The sequence below is a fragment of the Leuresthes tenuis genome, unplaced genomic scaffold (assembly GCF_036924035.1).
Source record: "Leuresthes tenuis unplaced genomic scaffold, fLeuTen1.0.hap1 SCAF_3, whole genome shotgun sequence".
In the NCBI taxonomy this organism is placed as follows: Eukaryota; Metazoa; Chordata; class Actinopteri; order Atheriniformes; family Atherinopsidae; genus Leuresthes; species Leuresthes tenuis.
Genome location: NW_027325357.1, coordinates 20,247,270 through 20,267,590, shown reverse-complemented (window position 1 = coordinate 20,267,590; position 20,321 = coordinate 20,247,270). Strand labels below are relative to the sequence as shown.

At 39.4% G+C, this 20,321-nt stretch overlaps 1 protein-coding gene across 1 annotated transcript in view; it reads left to right on the top strand.

The window, feature by feature from the left end:
- The window catches only part of tfeb (transcription factor EB), a 277,326-nt gene extending 259,232 nt beyond the window's left edge, over positions 1 to 18,094 (top strand). Inside the window, exon 13 of the transcript XR_011915199.1 lies at positions 18,083 to 18,094. The gene's annotated coding sequence lies outside the window, so the exon portion shown is untranslated. The remainder of the gene's footprint in view (positions 1 to 18,082) is intronic.
- The last annotated feature ends 2,227 nt before the right edge of the window (positions 18,095 to 20,321 follow it).

Sequence of the window (20,321 nt, the reverse complement as noted above, 5' to 3'; positions counted from 1 at the left end):
ATGTGTTTAAACCAATCCTATAATAAAGGATGCGGCCATACATATTCATGATAGAAATCTAGTAATTAGTAAACCCCCTCAAACCCCCCATGCACACCCATACACACACGTATCCACATACACAAGCTTCATGCATATGTATGTCCTTGGCAAACAAAGGCAGTGGCAGTGTGGGGCATTCTCTATTAACACACACATCCACGTATGATGGCACCGATAGCAGCCCTGCCACTCACTCACACCTGCACATGTGCAAACACAGAGATGTGTGTGTATACATAGGTACACACACACACACACACGTTAAGAGATGGCAAGGTTGTGATGGGAGGGGTTTCCCTCCCCCATCAACACAGAAGCTATAATTTCCTCCAGGTTGAAAAGAAAAGCTTTAAAGCATGCTCAGATCAGTCCTGACTCCCAACTTCTCACTCCCTGTCTGAAACACAAACATGAACACATACTGACAGCCCTGCATCACCATTGCATCATATTTAACAAAAGACAGGGAAGCATGTTAAGAATCCAAACCCCCTGTGGGATGCTGCCTTCTTTAAATCCCATCTTTGCAAAAACATACACGCACACACACACACAGGCACAAAATCATTCCTTCCTGAATGTAATCTCTCACTGAACAAAAAAAACAGTTGAATGCAAGGGAGGATTGTAACAATCAGCGCAAAATAATTGCATCATGTGAAGTGTGTCTGTTGCTTTGAACCTGAAGAGTTGGTGGATTTAGCTTTAGTGGAACAGAGGTTTTATGCCATCTGACATTCTGAGCCCCCCTGCAGATAAGTTTTGGACCAGTTCTGCTGATTTAGATGATGCTAAGATGAGTAAGGAAGGTGAGCTTAGAAATAAGTTGTAAGCAGTGGTGGGAAGAAATCAGACCTAGAGCTGTCCACTGTCCAGAGTCACCAAAAGTTGCTCAATACCACTGTCTCCATCTTAGACAATTTGTAACAAGTGGTAACTCAATCCTGATCCAAAGCTGCATATCAGCTCCTCTTTGTTAGGAGTGATGCATCGACTCCTTACTGTCTTTGCGAACAAAGAGGACTTAATTCACCATAAGCCATTCCCTGTACTCTTGGTGTCGAAGCTTTAAAAATCCAACATGAAGATTAAAAAAAAGAAAACGTCTTCGATATATGCTTGGCCTGATTCTTAAGATAATTTCTGAATTAATTCAAGATATTCAGCATCAAAAAAATTGACTGAGCCAGCTTTAAGAATCCTGCAAGTTTCTGCGCCTGCGGTTTATGAATCTCAAATCTACATAAGATGATGCCACTTGCCTCGCAGCTTCGCCTCTAAAATGCCAACACAAATTAGGGTTTTGTCAACAATCATAGCCAAACAAACAGCACCGGAGTGCGTTCTCCCGGCAATAAATGAGATGGGACAGAGTGATAAACTGTGGCTGATATATATATTTTTTAAATGGTCTGACTTTACTATAAAAGGTCAAAAAAATGTTATCCTACCAATAGGTGAACAGTCAATGAATCACCTTAAAAGCTACCTTGAAGATCTGCCTTATCTGTCAGTCAGAAAGGATAGATGACTGGAAAATATATCTCTTACTTTAATAATCAAGTGTAAACCAGTAGTATTTTCTTCCTTGATGTGTGTCTTTTTACTATAACACATTCATTTATCTTGCTTGGGTTTATTGGTGAGCTGGAGACTATCCAAATTGTCATAGAGCTCGAGGCAGGATATATCATGACCAGATCACCAGTCCTGCTCAGGGGGCCAGCGCAGAGATGAACAACCATGCACACTCACACTCATACCTACGATCAATTTAGAATCATCATTATGCATGTTTTTAGATTGTGAGACAAAGCAAATGGAAATTAAGCACAAATACTCATCTATTTCACATCTATTTCACAATTCAAACATCACTTACACTCAAGTTTTGCATCAGTTTAGCAAGTTTTGCATTATTCTTTAGCATTTCCATGCCATTATTGATTAATTCAGTTCCCGTATTTTCATATCCATGTCAATTTCTTATTTTTTGCATTTTTCTACACCAAGGTTTGTTTGATTGAACTGTGATTCAAATATATTTCTTTAAAAAAAATCCATTTCATACTGTCCAAAAACTGTTAATATAAAAGTTTTTTTAGTGCCATCTTTAGCTCTCCCTATGAGATCAGAGTTGTGTTTGGTGAAGTGCAAAAAAACACAGAAGTAAACTAAAGTATTTCAGATTTGTTACTGACTTTGAGTAATCCACCATAATGTGTTGCAACACTGATTATAGGTGACAAAAAGCTCAGGGTCATGGAGGATTTGACTAACTGAGACAGGCAGAGGGGCGGGAGGTGAGGAGAGAGAGCTGCTCTATGATTTTTGTTCAATTATTTCTCCTTTCCCAAGCCAACAGTTTGAATGTCAGTTGTACTCTATGGTTTCAGTGTTTCTGTCTGATAGTACTGAGAGATTCAGTAGATTGTACAATAAACTGGCAAATGTTTGTGAAAACCAAGAAATAGTGAAAGTAAAAAGTCTGTTTTAGAAATTAAATCTGAACCGTATGCTAACTGCTCATAACAACAAAGAGAAATACAATATAAATGAAAAAATATATATTTTAATGATAAAATAAACCCTTTAATCTTTGAAATGCTTTACAACTAAGTTAAAGTTAGTTAACCTGACCAAATTAGGCATGTCATTTGGAGTGGATTGGAATTTAAAGCTACAGCTAAAGTAAATGCATACCAGAATCAAACAGAGTAACAAACAATGTCTGGTTTAATATTACCAGCCAGGTGAAAGAACGGCCACTCGGCGAAAACGAAGCCAAACACTTTCTGTTATTGTTGTAAAAAGAAGATGGCAGCAGAGAGTGGAAAAGAAAGGGAAAGTAGGTCAGAAGGACTGCAGTGCAGCACACAAGAGACAAATGGATTATTTCTTCACTTTGTGAGGAAAAAAAAAAAGCCAGGACACAGATGAATGAATTAATTAAAACATCTGGCATGGACTCTGATCTAAATTTAAAATGTGACTGTTTTTCTCTCCTGATGAGAACAAAGACGTCAGAGGTGATATGTAAAGTTCTGCCGTTTACATTTAATAAATGTAGAGCTGAAGCTTGAAAAAATATTCTGATTACATTAAAGCCTGCCTGTCACTCCTGATGCTTTGTTGCCAGAGTTTTAGATATTTGTTACTGGACTCTTTCAACTTGCACAATTTTCCCTTCTGTGAAGGTCATAACATTTGCTCTCCTCAGAGCTCTCCTCTTCGCCCTTATAAACCGTAAAAAGGCTCAATTTTGGGTTGCAAGGTTTAACCAGGGAAGAGAAAAGGGAACTCACACTGCTCAGGTATCCACAATCCAGTGAAACTATTTGAACGCCACCAGCTGAGATTGTTCCGTGTCCTTATTATCGGCAGATACACACCCATACACACACGTTCATACACACACACACACACACACACCGAGAAAAATGACCTCTCTGAACATGCTTTTTGGAAGTTGCAATGGGTCAGGTATAAAGGACTTTTTTGTGAGTGCATGTCAATCAGAGAACTCTGAAAGCCTGTGAGCATGCAGAGACAATTATAGGTTTGCCACAAAGAAACATTCAGTCACCACCTAAAATAATGCTGTTCAGCAGCCATTAAGAGAAGCGCTCGCTTTAGCATGTGAATCATGGTGAATAATAAAGTTTTTACCAGAGGAGAGGCCTTTAAATTAGACGGCAGCAACACCGAGATATGGAAAACAGAATAAATGGCTGGCAATACAGATATGATGTTGCCGCTGGTTCGGTTATGCGCAGAAAGGGTTATAAAATGTTGGTGCACATGCCTCTGCCGGTGCAGAGTTAGTCATTCCCAGCACATTGCGAACAGAGTTTTGTATGTCAGACATAAATCTTTTCAAAGGTAAAAGTGTCAGAAAGCCCCATCCCTCTCACCACACATACAATGACACACCCCCGCTGTGTAAAGTTTGTGGTTAGTGAAATAAATAAAACCGGAAGAAGAAGGGGTAGGAGAGAAAAAGAGATGTGAGGGTGGAGGAAGAAGAGGAGGAGGAGGAGCAGGAAATGAACTAAACTCTGGTAAACTGCACCTGCAGGGATCTCCTCCTGTGTATAATGAGAGTGTTTAATGAGTGCACACTGCTTAACGCTGCCGCGCCTCTCTGTGTGTGGGTGTGTGTGTGAGGGCGTGCATGCATGCAACTGAGTGTGATAATTGAAAAGAGACCTGGTCTTCATTCCAGCCCCAAGCGCCCACGCTGGGAAAATAACTCATGAATATGTTTTGCGTGTCTGCTACTTATTTCTGTTGTTCAAGTTGCTCACTCCAGTTCTTCATGATGTGGATATAGAGTGCTCTTTGACAAACTGGGGGAATGATATTGCAGTTAAGTGGCCTAATAAAAATTGGAAATATGAATAATTAAAACATATTACTACATCTAAATGCAGGTGGAGTATAGCTTGTGTGCCACAATGGCCTAAACAAGCCTCTTGAGCTGAGTAAAAATCAGCCTGTATGCTCAGGGAGCTTCTGTGGGACTTCATGTAGGCTCACACACACACACACACGTCTGTGTGCACGTGTGTTTGTGAATTTGGGGCAGCTTGCAACAATCCACTGTAGGACAAACAATGCATATCAGGAAAAAGGCAGACAATGAAGAGATATAATTAAAGGTGGGACAATGTAATAAGATGTTTATTGCGTGGGAGAGACCAGGATGTATAAAAAAAAATAAAAAGAAGATGAGAGGGACAAATAGTGAAAGGGGGAAGGAGAGAGGGAGTCAGAAGGTGTTAGAAGAGATGAGCAATTTATCAAACCCCTTCGCTAGGGGAGACTAATTAATTTGTTTGTGTGATTGCTTTTCCACACAGTGCACTTACACACACACACACAAATGCTTCGGTGTAGGCAGACACCACTGTGACATTGCAGATCTTGGGACGTACACGGAACGGTTACATGCACAGTTGAGTCTAGCTATGACTGCAGCTCGATCGTGCCGTTTAACCAGTATGCACACAGGACCGGGATCGAGTAACTGACTGAAGTGTGTCTGAAGCCTCGATGCTGTGGGATTGTACGAGTAAATACTCAAAATATTCTACTACTGCTGACTTTTTCTGTTGGAGATCATCACACCTCCGAATATAGTCAAATCCACAGGACAAACATTCAACAGTCAACTGAGTGGGGATTTTTTTGTTTTCACAAAGGTTTACTCACTCACGTTATTCACACTTTTCTTGTGTTCTAAGACGACACAACACTCAAGAGCACCTCATCTCGTTTTGATTGTGAGTGTTAGACCTTTCAAATGATATCAAGCTTCTTGGTCCAAGATGTTTATGTGCTTTTAAAAGTCCTGTTTTGGTCAGACGAACACAGTAGTTTGTCTTTTTCTTTTAAACTTGTTTCCTGACGATAGCTAATCTCTTTATCTGTCTCAGACTTCTTCCTAATATCTGGCCACAAGATCATAGTCTGCACTCGTTTGTCTTTCAGTTAGTTTTTAATTGAAATCTTACAAAATAATCTCTCAACCTCTTGCTGTCTCTTTTTGTGCTCAATAAACTTGTTGATTAAGGTATAATAGACAAAGAGACAAAGACAGAGACAAAAAAATAAGAATAATAAGAATAATGCAAAACTCAATGCCAGTCAAAGTTATAATCATCATCTCTACACTGAGTATGTGCTGCAGGGCTCAAAACTCTCATGAACTGACCCTGAGACTAATTACACTTTTTTCAACATCCATTTTAATACTGTAACACTGCTTAGCAACAGCTGAATTTTCAGACCAATCAGGAAGAAAATGACAAATATCCACTAAATACAACCTGCATAACTTACTTACAAGAGCTGGTTTTGGTCTTTGTCAGTCACACTTGGCTAATGTTTTAATTAGTTTGCATGACTAAATGGAAAAGAAAAAAATTGTAACCTAAAGGGACAACATATGCCAGGCAACCTGATCTCAGAGCAGAATAATAGCTAAGTTGGTCCTCTACAAATAAGTTTGAAGTTTTCTAAAGAAAACAATGTGTCCGGTCGAATAGTCTTTTCTGCTAATGAAGGTTCTCAACTGAATGAAATTCAAAAAAGTATCTGAGAAGCGGCCACAATAAGAGCTGTTCAAATTCTGTAACTATAAGGGAAAATAAATTCAATGCCTCCTTCAAGATCTCCTTAAAGGAATGCACTGAAGCATATTTAATAGGGGGGAAAGGAAATAAATCTGTCCCACGATTGCTTGAAGCCACAACTTTCAAAGCGATGCTGGATTATTTTCATCCAGTCGTACCAACTGATTTATGTGGCTAGAAATGAGGACAGGAAGGTGAGAGTGTCCAGCCTGTGACAACAATATCTTTCAATTTGATGCCTTTTTCATTCCTTACATAAGTATGAAACTGAATTCTAATTTACCATTTATATCTTATCATAGTGAAATTATATATATGATATAACCTATGTACCAATGTGGTAAGACTGTATGAAGTGAATTATCTAAAGCATGTTTTGTTGAATATTTATTGAACAACTTTAGCTTAATATAAGTGTGATTGGGTTCTCATTGCTGCGCAGCTCTTCTTACGGATTTACGCTACCATCTCTTCTTGTTGGGGCGACCGTAGCTAAGGAAGAAGAGCAGTCATCTGCCCATCAGAAGGTTTAACTCTCGGATAACAGGACCACATGTCAAAAGGTTCTTGGACATGACACTGAACCTCACGTTGCGTACCGATGTGTCCACTGTGCAGCCTGTAAAACATATAGACTAAGACGTGCTGCACGGGTGTATGGGTGAATGGGTGAATATGACGCTTTGATTGGTCAACTAGACTAGAAAAGTGCTATGTGAGTGCAGTTCATTTACCATTTACCACCATGACGTTATCCAACAAGGTAAAAGAATGGAGCTTAGGAAAAGACAAAAGAAAGTCATTTATTTTCTATTTAAGTACATTTTACACTCATATTTTGTCTACATGGAGACATCACTTATGTGGTGAGGTATAGGTTTACATTTTTTACATAAGATTATATAATTATTTGTAGCTGCATGATGAGGCTGTTCATCTGTGATGTCTTATTACATGGCACTATTGATTGATTTATGATAGGTAGCCTTGAGGGAGGATGAAGTTGGGCTTCCATACAAGAAACCATTGTATCGAGACCAATCTGACACAGCATTTCCAACTTTTTTTGTTTGACTTTTTTTCTTTACTCATGCCTTACATAGTTAGGCTTAGCCGTTTAAAACACAGTATGGATTAGAATCAATATACATAATTAACTTTAGATGTTAATGGATACACAGTTTGGGTTAGGAAATAAGCAAGATTGGTGCTCAATGTGCATGCATGGCTCCTAAGGTAATGTCATAACTTTTAAATAAAAGCAGTGTCAAAACTTAAGCCACAGTATGGCACTATGTGTCTACTGTAATGTACTCTAATCTGATATAAAAATAGAACCGTGCATTTAATATCATAAAGTAAATAGTGAAATGAACCACATTCAGCTTCATTACTAAGCTGTCATTACATTCATGATCCCTCTGCCCACAACCCAACCTGCTACACCAGGATCCATTTTTTTAAATACTGCTACCATCACAAGGCAGTAAAAGTATGACTTGTACAGTACAAGACAGAAGAGCTAGTTCTTAGATGATGAGATAAATAAATCATCATCCAAACTGTCAGTCACCATTTGTAGAATGAAATGATGCCATGTCCAGTTGGCTGGTGAACATAGTTGCCCTGTTGTTTGATTTGATCTGGGAAATTAAGGAATGTAACCAGTCAACTGTACAGCATGTCATCAGAAGAGAAATGACAGCCGAAGTAGTCTTTAATTGTAGAAACTGTGTATGACACAGGTGTCCCAAACACCTCCATTTGTGAGAGACATGAAAGTCGCTCACTGACCTTCCTGCTGCTGCACAAACAAAGTCAGTTCAGGGCGTTCAATGGAGAGTCAAATAATTATGCTCATTGACAGTTAGTCCATCTGGCAAGACGAATCAGTCGTGGGCAGCGAAGTTGGAGCAATGTTCACCACTTCATATGAAGTTCTCTGCAAATGGCTCCTCAGTTAAATAAGCTGCCTGGGCAGAATAGCTGTACCACAGTTGCTTGTCGTGGGCATATATTGATCAACAATAGATGTTTCATTAGAGTTGATAAACCTCGACAGCAATGTCCTATTATGGCATGTAGCAATCTTTGATTTCTGATCTACATAATTTTCCATCTGTAAGCATAATAAATGAGTCTCACTAAAAGTAGTCAAAGTCTGTTTCAGGCCTTCAATCAGATCAGTGCAATCAGTTATAAATGCTGATGGGGATTAGAGGCTTATAGTGGCAAAGTCTCTGACACTAAATAACTTGGAAAATGCCACAAGGATAAAATCAAATCTCTTAGTTAGTATTTATTGTGAGACTAAGTTCATTTTGATCTAGCAAAAGCTTAAAGCAAACTCTGCCAAATGCCACGCATATTGAATCATAGAGACTAAAAGTTTACAGGATAGGAGGCGCTTATGTGTGCTCCTAACGTGTTTGTATCAATTTATCAAATTTCTAAGCTTAACAACATTAGCTAACAGCTAGCCTTCTGTGACCTATGACATCAAATCAATGGCAAAAAGACAAAGCCACCCTGCATTCGCTTGAAATGTGAACTTTCATTATAATTGAAGGGAAAGCTCTAAGTACTTTCTAATTTATTTTTGGTGGATCTGTGTTCATTTCAGGAAAAGTACAAGATCTATAAGTGTGAGGAAGAGTGGGAGATCAACCTGCATGACAGGGTCAGGCAGGTTAAGGTTTCAATAGAGACTATGCAGGTCACTGAACATCTACCAAATCACACCACCCAGCATGAACACAGACATAAACAACCGTAATATGAACAATAACCAGAAGCCCACCACATCCACACACCCCTTTAATCCTTTGCAGGTGACTTGTGCCTGCTGGCTAGAGACTAGGAACCTGACAAGTGAAGCTCTTTGAAAGCGGAGAGGATGGATGTTTTAAAGAAAATTGTACATACGAAAATGAATCTACATAATTTAGTTTTCATCAGTACTTTTGAATGAATTTTCCTAAAACTGTATATAAAACTCTGGCATTGTAAAATAGATCAAACAAATAATGAATTTCAGTTCTTACTTAATATTCACTGGAGTTGCTGAATAATTGGGAGAATAGCTGTTCAAGATGTGCCATTGATATTAATGGCGGTGACTTTGTATGATACAAGATGGATTAGTGCATTGGCATAAATTAATAAATTATTTCAGATGTTGGCATATTTTTGTAAGAGCAGCAGCTGAGCCAGTGCATTTTATTATCAAGAAAAAAAAAAGACTTATGTAAATAAATACAAAATTTGTACTAATATATATTCATTTAAAACATGTTCTATATTTACAACAGTTAGGCAACAAGTTACCTTCAGAAATGTCCTGAAAATGGATTGTGTGATGCATTGTCTAAGACCTACAGTTTCAGGGCTGTCACAATAGAAGGCAACATTGAGGCATTTTCTTCCCCAAGCATGAATGAAACTTATCAAATGTTTCACATTCCTAAGGGGCGAAGGCAACATTTCAGAAGCTTTGGGGCATTTTCTGGCCCCCCAAAAAGCGATTTATTGGGAAGAAGAAGAAAGCAAAGGAGAAGAAGCAGAACTATAATGAACCAAAGAACAGCTGTTGCTTTTCTTCACTGGAGAGAGCTTTTGGCCAGTAAAGGGTTGAAATTTGTTGCAGAACTTGCAGCTTTCCTTCTGGACCGGCAAGTAAAAAGCTTGTATTGCTAACTGTTCTCAGCTAATTGAACATTGTTGGCTTCCTGTATGTATCAATGCGTTGCTGAATCTCCTCTGTTTGGTATAGGTAAATTATTAGAGAGAAACAAAAATGACTTCTACAGTTAATCACAAGCTCTGATTCCTGGCCCTGCCCTTTTGTTTTTCTTCCATTTTAAGTGTATTTCGTATTACTAAGGCATATTTTAGACACAGCTGACCGGTAACAGCCGACATCTTTTGCCACACTCAGAGTTAAATTAGCTTCTTGAAGGACTTTTAGAATCCTCTCTTTTGTTTCTACTGACAGCTCTCTTGTTGGGGCAATGTTTGTTGCCAGTCATCCAGGTGCAACAGCTCGGAAAAGCAGTCTCTTTGAACTGCAGATATATTTGCATATTTAGAAATGTAAATTACAAAGAAAGCTTAGATTTTCTCTTTTTCTTGAACTGAAAAAACTGACAAAAAAAATTAATATTTTATTTTCATAGTAGGTTTTACAAAGCTAAAACGTTTAACTATTAAACAAAATTGTTTCATGACATATCTGAATTTTATTAATTTTTTGACTAAAAGAAAAGCCAAATGAACAACGTGTACAATGATCTTTTTGCAGGGGGTTTTGGAAGTCACGTGTCGTGTGGTTGGAGGCTGCTAGGCAATACTCTATGCTGGTCCATTGCCATCATAGATAAACAATTCTTTGTGTTAAAGCTTTCAAAAGCAAACACATAATTCTGTCTTTGTAGAATAAATCATACAAATATAGCCTTATGTTGGATCTCTTTAGGGTTTTAGTTGGGAAACATCAGGCGTGTTCAGTCTGGTCGAGTTTGAAATGCACCGACAAGATTGAGCTCCCAGTTTTTGAGGCACATGGACTGTAGAGCTCTAACTGGCGTGTTTTGTGGACCGTGCTCAGCACACATACTGTATAACACCTGTAGTTTTGGTTCTGGCCCTTGACTTTTTCCTCTTCCTGAACCACTTTATCAGCCTTTTACTGATAAATGGAGACTGTGTTTCAAAACACACTTGGCAAGCCTGGGCAACATTGGTAGCACTGAGTAGAAATATGCACATATGTTTGCACCTGTCTGAAAAAAACATATTGGATTGAAGTTCTTTGGCCTCTGGTCACAGTTTAATTAGAATTTTTTTTTTCAAGAAAAAGAAAAAATGTGTTTCTCTTGAGTTGTTTGCCTGTCTATATAGTAAAAGAAGCCCTTATCCCTCTTTTACCTGTTCTGCCTCTCACTAACTCTGCACGTTACTGACATGTCAAGTCCTGCAACTTAAACTACAAGATACAGAAGTTTTTTCTTGTCCTCTAATGTGATTAGGATTTTGCCGTAGAGCATAGCAGAGTGCTGGTTTGGAACTGGCAGGTCACACTGGGAAGCTAAAGCCTCAAGTCTCTACTTTAAATGGGCCACTTTTTATCCTGACCTTCAGGATGTTCACCGAGGGATAGGTCACAGATCACAGCAGACTGGGAACCAGTCAATTAAAACAAGTTACTGTATGTATGTAAGTACAGTGCCAAAGACACAGCGCCAAGACCAGAGGGGCGGTCCTTTATTGAGAAGTGTGGTTTAATGAAAGCAGCAGCTTTATCTCAAATCATACAAACATACACCCCCACAACTCGCTATCTCTGAACTGGTCAGAGAAGCATAAAGGTGTCTGGATCAGCTGGCTTACAGCCACAAACAAACTGAGTGTTAGCACACACACTCAGCATCACACACCTCTAGTCACTGGTGCCTAGGCGAACCAGAGGGACAATAATTGAAACTTGGCTCGCTTCAGAGAGCATGACACAAACCCAAGTGGGGAACCAGAGGCAGTTTCACACCGTTCGTATGTAGGAGTTCATAAGTACTTGGGATGGGTCAGAGGGGGTGTCAGGCCCAGACCAATGGCCAGGCTCAGGGGAGGGGTAAAAGGCAGAGAAGGGGGCAGGGTGGGAGTTAATTCCTCGCTGCCATGGCTAATGCTTCAATCTTCTTGCCCCCCTCGCTACAACAACACGGGATCAACAAAGACAGGATCAACAAAGCTCCAGCCAAAATCCTCCGACGCACTGAAACAGAAAATTCCCAGTCCTCTCTAGGCCACATAGGGAACAGCAAACACACAGTTACACGTACACACACACACACATACATAGACACAGACGTATGCACATATCTCCGACTGCTTAGGGAACAACAAACAAAGGCTGTAAATACAGCTGCAGACGGCTGGGCAGATAACAGCCAATCCCTAACCCCAACTTGTTCTGTGGCTCAGTGGCTACTGACTGCCCTCTGCAGCTCACTGCCTTGGCCATGCCTATTACACAGCACAAACACCTGCTGCTTAATGCTTCCACTCATTCAACTACAGGATCCCTGGCCAAACAAGGGATTTTTTCTTCTCTCAGTTATGTAAAACTTTTCTGCATTTGCAGCTTTAAATTTCTATGTAGCTTTTAGCGTGTGTCTGTGCTGTTGAGTTGTAGAATCTCACTCCAGTGTATCCAGTTTATGTCTTAATAGTAAGTAAGTCTTTTTTTACATTCACACATAAACACAGACGCACAAATGCAATCAAAAAAGTCCATATGGGCCTGTGTTCTAGTGCAGAAGACAGAGCCGGACAGTGCTATGTTTGTGCGCCCGTCTGGGTGGAAAGATGGAGAGACAGACTCCCTGCAGTGGAAGACATAGAGAGAAAGAGAGAAGCATAGAGCAATAGAGAGAGAAGAAGGAGGTGGGAGGTTTAGTTGCCCTGTTTCCAGAGGGGTGTTTGATGTAATCCAGGAAGTTAGTTCAGTAACTCCATCCATCCGTCCCTCCATCTTAGTGAAGGACAGGAGAAGGAGGGATGAAGGAGGCCCTTGTCTGGAGAGCCAGGGGTTTTCCACATCTGTCCTCCGCATTGTAGCCAGCCTCTCTAAACAGCCCAGGAGTCTGTTATGGGTGGGGGAGGCACCACACACACATGCATACACACAACAGCTATGTCTGGGTGAGCCTTGTGGAACGCTTTAACACTGATTGCAGTTAAGCGTTAAATCATCCATACTAAAGTTACCAGTGAGAGAAAACACATCAGGGCACAATTCATAGCTCAGCAATGTCTGTATTTGGTGGTATTGAGTGTAGCAGAGTGTGTGTGTGTGTGTGTGTGTGTGTTTATGAAACGCCAGTCACGCACCACTTCTCTGACTGCTGAAGGGATCCTTGTTTTCTTTTTTTTTCACCATCCCTCTGTTTCCTCTGGAATTCTCTCAAACTCGCACTCTTCTTTCTTCAGGATATTTGAGAAGTTGCCCCCACTCCCACTCGATGCTGTATCGTCAACAATCCACCAACCCCCAATCCTGCCACTGAGCTGTAACATGGCAATATTTTTCAAACTTTCAGCGAGTAGGTGTTAGGCCTGAACCCTGCCAGAGTGAAATGGGATTCATTCACACTGCTCATTTCTGCCTCTTGTGGTTAAAAAAAAATTGCCACATTGAAGTCACTTGGATAACAAAAGCTATAGATATACATATATATAAATAAGTACATGTATATACTTTTTTGCCAAATGTAATTAGGTAAATTAGGTAATTGTGCCTAACCAAAGAACTACAGTTCAATGTTACAGCAAGTTACAACTTAGCCTGAGTTTATGTTGTCATAACCAAAGCTTTTAAAATTGTACCTTCTACAATGCATGGCCTTTTATTTCGTGCCTGAAATTTGTTCTGTGTCAGTTCCTTAGCAAAGCAGTCACTCAACATTATTTCTTTCATTCTCTCTATTTCAACCATTTTATGCCCATCTCGGCAGGCTGACATGTCACTGTAGTGGGCGTTTGACAGTCAAACACATTTCAGCGTAATTGTCACCTCATAACGTCATAATTATCATACACGCTACAGCCCTCACTTCTGAGAGGCTTGACAATAATGGGAAAGCTGTAATGATAGGTGTGTATCATGGCACGCGCGTGTGCACACACAGACACACGTGCACAGTCTAAAACTACATTGTTCCCACATGTCTGCCCTGGCCCTGATTTTTTGCCATTTCTCTTCATGTAGATATCTCCCATTTAATTCTATTAAAAAATTTAAACAACCTAATTGGAAACAACTGGCTGCAAAAATTAAATTACATAAACAAAACTATTCTGACAGATTACGTCTAATATTAGGCATCTGGGCCTTATTAGGCTCCAGTAATAACAGCTTCACCGCATAAGGAGGACAGGGGAGCAAGCTATTTTCTGCAGTATTAGCATTGACTGGACATGCAACCAGAAGGTAGGTTGTATGTGTGTGTCTCTATGTGTGTGTGCGGCTATAGGAATTGTGCACTCCACACAGAGCAGTGTTTATTTATCCTCCATTAAAGAAGGAGCAGACATTAAACCCTAAAAGGACCTGCAGCCCTCTTGTTGATTCTCTTCTTCTCTCCCACTGGCGTGATTAAGAACATGTGGACATGAGACATGTTTAAGGTGGAAGAGAGAGGAGAGTAAGAATAATAGCAACTATGGATTTTGCTTCTTTAAGGCTCTAAAATACAACTTTTAATTCTTAAAAGCTAATGTGCTGCACTAATGGACAGAATACTGCATGTACTGTGTATCATCAGATTAGTCTGCCACCCAGCCATACAAGGTGTGCCTGTACAAGGACTTTCAGTGAGCAATTGGGGGAATGACAGATTCACCGTGTCAGGTAGGGACCTGTATGTTGAACCATCAGGTTTGTAGCCATGGTCCAGCGCCTGTCCATAATTTCAAGAGCTGCTGCTGCAGCTATAGTCAAAGTCAATTCTCTGTCTTAAACGTCCTCTCTCAAACTTTCTCTCTGATCTCCATCTGACACCCAAACTGCCTCTCACTGTCTTGTCTTTCTCCCTCTCACATTCACTTTCCCCTGCTGTGGTTTCAGCCCATGTCATCACATCAGAGTCGACAGCTCTAATCACCGTGCAGAGCGGACAGGCTGTAAAACATGGCAGGGACTGACAGCAGGGCTCAACACACACACCTTTCATCTCCTGTTACCAACACACAGAGTCTCACATACATGCCCACAGATACATAGGTGGGTTGATGCACAAGGGCAAACATGCGCATATACAGAGCACATTGGCAGTAATACATGCAGCACCCCAAATTCAAGGGGACCTAATTTTCCTGCATTTCCTCTTGGGTGTGTTGTAGCCATAGTTGTATTCCTTACTAAACCCAAACAAGGCGTTGCTCTGGGAGGACCACAGAAAAAGGAATCTGTCAATCATTGTCTGATCCATATAATCCCCAGTTAAAACAGGAGCTTTGCGACGGAAGACTGTCTCAGGCCAGACTGTGTAAAATACACACATAAACATCTGACCTTAGACAGCGGCTCACATCTCCTTTAAAATTGGAATTAATTTCACGAGTTACTGGTATGGATAAGTATGTGTGTCATTTCTTTTGACAACAGAGCATTCAAAGAGTATACGTACATTTTTTTTTCTGTGACACTTCATCCTTTTGTCTTCCATTAGGTGTGTCTGAACTTCCATTAAGTCCACCCATGTCTAAATAAATTGATCAGACCTACTTTAGAAAGGCAAGTACCTGCACACAATTCAGAGTGTATGTCAGAACAAAAACTGAGCGTTTAAGAGTCTCTTGTAGAAATTGTGCTAAAAACAATGACCAAAACAAGGTTATAAAGTGTTCCCCTGAGCACAGTTTCAATTCTTTTCAAATGGAAGTTTGGAACCAGCTGGACTCTTCCTGGAGTCTCGTCATTCAGTTGAATAAAGCCTGTATTCAAACTGTCTATTTGTTCTTTCACTAAATCATGTTTGAGATTATTGGACAGCCAGCTGCTGTTGCATTTTGGTCACTTGTTAAATGCAGCCATGCTTCATGATTTTTCACCAGTAAATGCTAGTTGGCTAGCGCTAGTGGGATCTGTCAACTTTGGCTGCTTGCTTTAGGCTGTAATCCATGATGGTCCATGTCAAATACTGCAGCATACGACTCCTGCACACAATCTTTGTTATACCTTATCATAAGTTTGTACTATATAGTGAATGAAAAGTTTAAGTTTGAATTGTGAACAGTGCTTGGTTGGCTAACAGCAAAATGGACTACATAGTGAATGAGCAGACAATTCAAAACTGGAGTCCTGAATTGTTAAAGATATGTTCAAGAGCAGTGGCATGTTGGAACGTAGATGTCCACGGAATTCGCTCTGGATTTCTGGCTGAGATGTTATTCCCTGGTCCCGTCAGAAATCTTCAGAAGATCAGTGGGTGAGACTATTTTGATAGCAAAAAGTTTTCGAAGCATTTACTGCCTGTCTGCGAGTGAGATAGTGTGCATTATCGTAAGGGCTGTTGCTTCACTTTCCTTTCTGCTGACTTTTATTTTGCTTTTTGCTTGCTTCATGCTATTATGGATATGTTCAGATGCATGTGGCACTAATATCAACACAACAGTAAACCTAATCTGCTACATTCCATGGCATGGCCTTCTTCACCTTTCCAGTTGTGAAAGAACATTCCCAGCAGAAGTTCTCCTCGCTGAGAAGCACAAGTGTGAACAGTAACTGCGGAATAAAAGTCTGGACCGAACTGGCTGCACTTCCAAAAATCTCCAGTGTTCATGTGTGAAAACGGCTTTACTAACGAAGCAAGCGGTGCCATTGTTAGTGGGATAAAAATGAGCCCAACGATCATTTCGCAACAGTTTTCTGTATAGACAAGAGAACCTGGACTTCACCAAACATTTTCAGCTCTTGTATATCAGAATTTACTTTGCTGTTTGACCGTTTAGTTTGTAGTTACTGTCACTTTCAAATGCTGCTGTCTTAGCTTTAAGCATTAAAATTATATGGTTAGGTCAATTGTCAGTTTGTGAAGAATCAGGAACAAGAATTTATTGACAGGAAAAGGATCTGCAACAAGGCAGAGTGTGTGCACATATCAAGCTCTATTAATGAGTATTTGGATTTGCTATGTTGAGCGTAGTTGGCGGGTCACATCAAATTATACTTAATTGGATAAATTTTGTAAAAGCCTCCCAGAGTGCAGAATAATTCAGTTATGAGTCAGTATTTGTGTTTCACACAAAGTAGAAAGAAGAGGATGTTTTTTACAAATAATTTGAATTCAAGGAATGGATGAAGGGGTCTGAATCTTTTTGACTTCCTTGTTCCAGGAAAAACATTTCCCAAATGCATAAAGTAAAATAACAGACATGAAAAAGAAAATAGATGATGCTTGATCATCACCATCAAGGAAAATGTCAGGGTTGAAAACATTTCATCAATAACAGTGGGATTAATCAAAGAACACTATGCTTATCATAAAGTCTACCTTGGCTTAAATCGGCTATGTATTCTGCACTTAAGGCGTGAGTCCTTTGTCCCATTCGTACAATTCGCTTTTTTGAGAGGTTAGTTTAAATAGCCTTAGTTTGAGCCGTGAAATAAGTCAAAGCTAAATTTTTCTGAAAAGTCTTTTCAGTGTTTATCTTTGTAGTCAAGATTTTAGAGCAGTTGAATCCAAAATGTTTGGATATTTATGAAATTCTCCATTCAAAGCAAGTAAATTTCATTGAGTTATATAGGTATTCAAATTCATTTTTAAGGCTGGATGAGGAGAAAGGACCAGTGCCTCTCAAGGTTGATCCAATTGTAGTTGAAGTGAGTTGGTGTCCTTGTACCGTCCAGTCCTTGTATGTTCTCTAGTGTTTGTGAGGGTGTGTGTGCTTGTGTATATAAGTGAGTATATGTATATACACCCATGCTTGCATGCATCTACACATTAAGAAAAAGAAAAAGCATTTTTAATGGCAGCCACTGTGCTCCCAATACAAAGGAAATCTGAGTTTTGTGTCTGGAATTCATTAAGGACTCTTTAACATTCACCGAGACAACAAGATAAAATACTGAATTCATGTTGCGTGCTTGAAGAGTTTGAGCAGTTTTACTCAAACTGAGTTCAACACACAATAAGATATGCACGCGGACATAAATAACGTCTAATTGAAAGAGGCTGCAGTTCTCATGTCACACGCACAAATAATCAGCATGAACTAACAAAGTCTCTGCTGTATTATGCACAAACATGTTTTTTTCATATATAAAAGAAAAATGTTGGCAACAAATAGAGCTGGTTAAAATATCTCACATTTGTCCTTGAGCATTATCAGAATGTAGCCATGAGGAAAGATTGAGATCTTTAAACCACCTGAGTACTAGACAGAATTTCACCAGCCTTCAGTCAATGAAAATGCATCACAACCACTATTCAAAGATGACAGTGTTCAAAGTGCATCTGGTGCTCCCAGGTAGAAAGGAGCAAGGCTATACTTTCCTAATAGTTAAACTGACAGTAACATGTTCTACTTCTCAGACACTGACCAATATCCAATTAAAATCTATTGACCGGGACGGCATTGTGAATTTTGGCAAACAAACCTTTAATAAGAGTATAAAAAAAAGTAGATAGTCAGAACTGTAACAGATCTCCTGTAGCATTAATGCACATATAGGGGACAGTTTAAGTGATGTGCATATCCTTTTCATTGTTGCCCTAAGGACTGAGTGGCTAAGAGGGATGGAGAGGGTGAAGCGGTGCATGTGTGTGTGAGTGTCAGGAAACAGGATGGCTTCAGAAGATTTATCACTGCTTGATCAAGTTGCGAGTGAGTTACTGCTATTACCCCTCTCCCCCCTCTTCTGCCCAGGGGCCAAGGTGGTATATCAGCATCTATATGACACATGCAACATGCACACATGCTCAAACACACACATGCATGAACATGCACATAGCAGCGCCGTATATCAGCGTGTCCATGACAGGCTCTGTGTGTGTCTCCCCCATCATCTGGCCATTAGACAGTAATGGCTGGGAGAGGAGAGTAGGGTTTCCCTGTGGGCTCAATACAACAGCATTTATTACACACAACAGAAGCACCGTCCTGGCCCCGCCATTCACTGGAGAGATGGAGGAGGGAAGAAAAACAGGCATCTGTAAAAATGCAAGGAGCATAGTGTATCAGGAGTTCAGTGGAAGTTTGTGTACTCTCTCAACGACTTACGTGTTGATAAACCTTTTCAAGCCACATGCGTTTATGCTGCATTGTATTCAATTTTAGAATATAATATTCCATATATAAAAGTGATTAAACCAAGACATATAGTTGCTCAAATAATCACTTCAGACTGCAGGACTTAAATAGACTAAACTTTTGTTGTCCCACTCCAGCAGTTGTTAATCTCTTTAAAATCAAAATGTTTTGGGCAGAAAATGAAAAAAAAGAAAACTCTTAGCTTGGTGCTAACTCTTTTTTTAACATTAAGCTAATAGGGATCTGTGTGTATGCTAATTGGCGCCACACATATCTCTCCACCCACCAGCAGCTGACACTGACCCTTTAATGTATACACTGACTCTGTTTATTGCATGCTCTGTTTATCATTGTTAATATTCTGTTAATTCAGCCATAAATGTTTGATTTAAGATTGAGTCTCAAGACAAGGTAGCTACAATATACAACACAGGCAGGTGTAAGTATGAGTGGTAAAGCTTTCTCTACGGAGTTTAGAAAAAGTGCTCATCGTTGATTTTGATATCAAAGGAAAGCTGCAACTATAAGTACATGCAAAATGGATGCTTTAAACTTAAAAAATTGAATAGGAAACTTTAGTTGAATTGTTTACATGACTTGATATCTTATTCAACTGAAGTTTACTGAACTAAAGTGGTTTAAAATTTGCAAAATTCTAGACTCTTGGACTGGCTAACCTGTGTTTAGATGTCCTGTTCTCAAATCTTTAAAACCAAAGGGAGATTAACTTTCTGATCTGAAGACATTTAAATCATTGACACCTCAGCTGTAACGTTAACATTGAAACTTGCTGCATTCTATTTAAGTTTTGAACAGTGGCTGTGAACTTGTATCAGCGTCCTAAAAAAATGAGGCAGCGACATTGAATGCTTCACGACTATAAGCTTTGTTTTTCAATTAGTTAAGAAATAAATGAATCAATAAATAAATTGATAAAATGATGCGAATGAAATAAAAAACATGCCAAAGAATTATTTGTATTGTAGAAATTTCATAAGTATTTACGGGAAACCAATTATATATTATATAAACAATTTATAACAATAACAATAGATGTCACAATGAAACATTTTCAGCTGAATGCTTCCTGATTAAATATTTGCCAACAACTCAACACTGAGTGTATCCACAAACACATAAACCCTTAAATGCAGAAGCAGTCTGCGCTCTGATACCAAAATCACCACATTTTTTAATCTCTTTGTTGAATTTTTTTTGTATATGTAATAATGTCACAATTATAACTTACTGATGTAATTTAATGAACTTGACTCATTGGACTCAGATAACAATAATCAGAGAATTTTTTTTTTGCTTTCTTGTATTATAAAT